Here is a 6,000-nt window from a genome sequence, read left to right as displayed (position 1 = left end):
AGCCAGCAATGCCCGCATCCTGTGAAAGAATAAAAAAAATGATCTACTAAAAGTAAAAGCAATTTCAAGGGACTGAATGGCATACTGTTGTTCCTACATTATTTTTTCCCATGTTTCTATCTCTCCCATTCTCCTACTCCTCCTTGCTTTCTATCTAGCTCCAGATTAGGTTAAGTTCAAGAGGACCTTGCTGATGTTGCTGGGTTCTTTGGCTGATTTTAGCATATCCAGCATCTCCCTGCAGCCTGTAAATATTGACCCCATAGAGTACAAAAGCAAGGAAGTTATGCAAAGCCTTTATAAATCATTGGTAAGGCCTCAGCTGGAATTTGTATCCAGTCCTGGGCAGCGCACTTCAGGAAGGATATCAAGACCTTAGAGAGGGTGCAGAGGAGAGTTACCTGAATTGTAACAGTGATGAGGAATTACAGTTACATGGAGAGACTAGAGAAACTGGGATTATGCTCCTTAGAACAGAGGAGGTTAAGAGGAAATTTGATAGATGTGTTCAAAATCTTGAAGGTCTTGATAGAGAAACTTGATGGAGAAACTGTTTCCTTTGGCAATAGTGTTGGTAACCATTGGTCTCAAATTTAAGATAATTGACAACAAAAAAACAGAGGGCATATGATCTGGAATGCACTACCTGAAAGGCTGATGGAAGCAGATTCAATAATAACTTTCAAAAGAGAATTAGATAATTACATACAAACACACAACGATAGACTGAAAAAGACCCCAATGGTCCATCCAGCCTGATCCACATAGTTGTGATACTTCATGTATCACAATATATACACTCTGCACCCCACTCAAAACCATGTGATCTCCTGGGACAGGTGAAAAAACAGCAATATGAGGAAAAAAATTCAGAGAGTTCCACTCTGACCTGCTCTTGGTGATCAAAACTAGTTCAGCAGAACACTTTGGCCCTGATAATTCTATGCAATACCTACTGTTTAGTACAAGGTGATATTTGCTGCAACCAGAAACAGGTCCAGTTCTGACTTGTAGAATTTCAGTGATGGGCATTCACCGCACAAAGACTCAGCCTGTTCCAGAGGCCTACAGTTCTCTGGCAATAGAACCATCTCCTGGAATCAAATGCAGATCTGGCCTTATACAACATAAAATTGTGACTCCTGGTCCCCATAATCTATTTAATTGGATCAAACCATCAACTCGAACACAATCATCTTATAAACCTCTATCAGATCACAAGTCTATGCCTCTCTAAAGTGTAGAATCGTGGCTCTTTTTGCTATCTTGATAACTAACGAAGATGCTTTAAACTGAGGAATTAGACTAGTGGCCTGCGTCTGCACCCTTTCCAAAACCTCAATATCACCCACCATGTGGGGAGGCCAAACAACACACGGTATTCCAAATAAGGCCTGACCAAGACTTTGTAGAGGGACAAAATAGAATTTCTTGCATTATAGTCAATTGTCTAATACATGCACCCCAACTCCAGCTAATTGCTCTAGCTATCATTTCACATCATGTACCTTTGAAGATAGTTGGACCAGGACTTGAAAAGGAAAAAATATCATAGGGTTATGGAAAACAGCTGGAGACAGGGACTCATTGGATAGCTGTTTCAAATGCCATCACATGTACAATGAGCTATGTGACTTCATTCTGTGCTGTTAGTTTCTATGATCTTTCTCTTACCACCTCCCTGTTTTTTCCTACCTCTGCATCACCCCTTTTCTCCCCATCTACCTGTTGCAATCATTCAGGTCAACAGAATGGATCTTGGGCCAACTGCAATTGAGTGTGGGGGAAGTTGCTTGTGAGCTGCTTCACTGGCTTTCTGCCTCTTCCCAGAACCCTGATTAGAAATGACAAGGTGTCAAATATGTCAGCCCAAATATTGGCTGGGGTATTTCAGCACTGACAATATACCATCCAACATATCCATGTAGTCCAACATTTGTGTCAAGATAACCTTGGTTGCAGGGGATGCCTATTTATCTATGGTGTACGGTCACCATGGGAACTGGGGCGGCCTGTTAAAAGATTAATAACAAAAATCAACAAGGGAGCTTTGCTGGAAAATCACAGGGACCCTCAGTTCAAAGTATATGCAGGATTCAGGGGCACACTCCTGTGGTGGGCAAACTCCCATGTGAGTGTAATGTCCAGGCACCCACGCCAAATTTCAGCTTAGCTTCATAATGGTCTTACATCTGGGTTGGACAGTGGCCAGTTCAAGTCCCCCTGAAGGACCTAAGCATATGATCCAGGCTGACAACTCAGTGCAGTACTGAGTGAGTGTTGCATTTTGGGAGAACACATCTCTTGAATGGGGCATTAAACCAAGAACCTGCCTGTTCAGGTGAATGTAAGAAAGTGTGCAGGGTTTTCTCCTGGAATAATGCTTAATGCCATGAGATATAGATTAACTGGTCATCATCTAATTGCTTTTTGTGGCTTCGATTTCACTGAATTTCAAAATCCTGGAAGTTGCATGGTGCTGGAATTGAGCCGCAAACCCAATGCAGCGCTCGCTACATGTGCCCATGAAACTGGTGCTAGAACAATGGAAATTGATTCACTGGCTACACTTGTTCATTAGCAGTGAGACTGAGAGGCAGCTCACTGGTCCCATTGGTGGTGGGAGGAGTGGGTGAAAAGCAAGTTTGGTCACTCAGACACTAGCCGAGGAGGCTGAGCAGACTTGGGGAGGGAGAGGGTTGAGCGGTGGCCTGCAGCAGCCCTTGGATTTAATGTGGAGATGGGAGGGCTCCTCTCCATCTCAGTTTCATATTAAAGGAAGTAAAACAGTTCAAACATGTTTCAGGAGATAGCCTTCAGTGGCCCTTCTGGACAATGTTGCTTTGATTGCCAAGCATACGAGAATATTAACCACAGATTAGGTACACAATTTCATTTGGGGGCTTTCAGACAGGTATTAGGCTCACTATTTGAATATGTAAATGATCTATAACAACTTACATTTATACAGTAGTAAAACATTCCAAGATGTTTCACTGCAATACTATCAGACAAATTTGACACCAAGTCACATAAGGATATATCAGGATATATTAGGATATATGATGAAAAGCTTGGTCAAAGAGGTGGATTTTAAGGAGTGTCTTAATGGAGGAAAGAGGGAGAGGGGCAGAGAGATTTAGGGAGGGAAGTCCAGAGCTTAGGACCTAGACAACAAAGGCTGCCAGTGATGGAAATCTGGGAGCCAATGTAGGTCAGCAAGCACGGGGTTGATGGGTGAATGGGACTTACTACGATAGGAGGTAAAACTCAAGTCAAGATCAAATAGGATTAAAAAGGATTACACAGGATTTATGGACGGCACAGAAACAGGCCATTCAGTCCATCAGTCCATGTCATTGTTTATGATCCACTCAACAACTCCCGTCTTCTCTCATCCAAATCTGTCATCATAACTATCTATTCCCTTCACCCTCATATGCTTGTCTAATTTCCCCTTGAGTGCATCTATACTATTCTCTTCAACCACTCCCTGTGATAGCGAGTTCCACATTCTTACCACTCTTTAAGTGAAGAAGTTTTTTCTGTATTCTGTTAGATTTCTTGGTGACTATCATATATTCATGGCCTCTAGTTATGTTCTTCCCCACAAGAGGAAACATTCTCTTTGTATCTACTCTATCAAAACCTTTCATAATTTTAATGACCTCTGTTAGGTCACCTCTCAGCCTTCTTTTTTTAAGAGAGAAGAGATCCAGACTATCAATCCTTTCCTGATATGTACACCAATGCATTTCTGGTATCATCTTTGTAAATCTTCTCTGCACCTTCTCCAGTGGTTCTATACCGGTTTTCATAAAGGTATTACTCTAGGTAGTACACAGTACTCTAAGTGTGGTCTAGTGAGTTTCGATACAATTTTAGCATAACTTCCTTACTTTCCAATTTAATAGGATGATAAGGTTGCAAAAGGTTTGGTTCAGCCTCAGACAGTGACCAGGGGTTTGATGGATTTGGTGTCTAGGGAAAAAGTTGTTGTCAGATTCTGAATATAATGGCTTCAGTCTCCCCAATTTTTGATTGTAGGAATTTTTAAAGCATAGCCACTAGACATCAGCAAGAGATCCTTTACCAATATGGCGGATGGCATGCTTCCAGTGCGGAACATGCCGCTTGCCATATTAGGTGCTTAGGCACCTGTTTTAAGCCTGGAAAAATGACATAGTGCCAATTGTATGTGAAGCACTTTGAGATGTTTCTGATGAAAGAGGACAGCAGCCTTCCTTCTTTCATGTTTTCTTCTTGTTCATATTCTCTTTCAACTTGTTTTTATAGCTCCCTCTCCCTATATTTTCTGTCTACTCCCTTTATTTTCTCTCCCACATTCTCACTCTTTTCTCTATCAATCTCTTATTTTCTCATTCACCTTTTCCTTTGCCTTCTCTCTTCCTTCATTTTTTCCACTCTTTCCTTTGTCATTTTCTTTCCTTGTCTTATTTTCTCTCTTTCCTCTTCCCTTGTTTTTTCTCACATTTCTTCTCTTGTTTTCTTGCTCACTTTCTCTCTCTCACATTATGTTCCTCACTTTTCTCCCCTCATTCTTCACTCTCTACCTTTTATCTCCCTCTATTTTTTCCAATCCCTTTCCTCACTCTTTTTTCTCTGTCTCTCCATTTTCCCTATCCCATTATTTTGTCTCCCTTCCCACTTTTTTCCCTGCTTCCCCTTTTCTCTCCTCCATTTCATTTATGCTCTTCTACTTTTCCCCAATCCCTCTTTTTTCCAACACCTCTCTTTTTCTATCTCATCAATCCTTTCTTCTCTCACCTAAATTCCCTCCCCTTTGTCCTTGCCCTATCCACTTTTCTCTCCTGTCGCTTTTCTCTGGTGTCTCCTCCTTATCTCTCTTCCTCCTAACTCTACCTTCTTTTCTCTTTTTCCAATCATGTCCCCTCCCTCCTCACTTTCCTCTCCTCTTCAATTCCTTATCGTCTGTCCTTCCCTCATCCTCCTATCTCATCCCTTCTCTCCCCCCCTCACCTTTTGTTTTTTTCTCCTCTAAACCTTCAGATGATATTACAAGCTAATACTTTATTAAGTAGGGTTGTTCTGGATCAGCTAGCGATGGGAAGTTTTTATTCAATGCCTTAATGTGTCTGACAATTAATTGACTTTAGGGGATCTACTACAACATTCCACTCATGGTTCCTTTGAGTTTATCTACACTTTTGATACATTCTTCTCTTTTCTGATTGTAGAATGTGCAGGTAAATAGCAAATTAATTTCAATATAGATAAAGAATAAGGAGGCCACATACTCCTTGGAAGATAAGGGTTTGAATGGGGATGATGAACAAAGGGACTTTAGGGATTAAGATAAACAAATCATTAAAGATGCAGGTTGTCTTTTGATAAGACAATTAAATTAAAGTAAATCAAGCACTAGGGTTCATTTCTTGGGGAGATAGAATTGAAAAGCAGAGGAGTTACGTGAAACTTGAATAGAACCTTAGTCCATACTTGGAGCACTGTGAACAGTTCTGGTTGCAATATTATGTAAAGGATATTGAAGCACCGGAGAAGGCACTCAAAAGATAGACGAGAACAATACTAGAACTGAGAGGTTATACCAATCAGGAAAGGTCAAACACATTGGGGCTCTTTTCTCTAAAAGAGAAAACTGAGGAATGATCTGATAGGAATCTTTAAGACTACTACAGGGTTTGATAGGGCACATGTAGAGAAGATGTTTCAACTTGTTGGGCAGGCCAACACTAGGGGCCATAAATATAAGATTGTTGCTAATAAATCCAATAGGGAATTCAGAAAAAGCCTTCTTACTTAGAGAGTGATTAGGTTGTGCTGATTGGTGTTTCTGTGCTGTAAATACTTTGCAATACATCTGAATGCCTTAATTTTCAGTTCAGAAGAAGGGTTCACACCCAAAGCATTTACTGCTCACTGTACAGTTGCTGACATAGGAACAGGAATGGGCCATTCAGTTTGGGGGTTGAACGCGAGAGTCCCAGAATTCCACTG

This window comes from Cetorhinus maximus, chromosome 21 (genome assembly GCF_964194155.1).
Source record: "Cetorhinus maximus chromosome 21, sCetMax3.hap1.1, whole genome shotgun sequence".
NCBI lineage: Eukaryota > Metazoa > Chordata > Chondrichthyes > Lamniformes > Cetorhinidae > Cetorhinus > Cetorhinus maximus.
Note: the sequence above shows the minus strand (reverse complement) of the source record.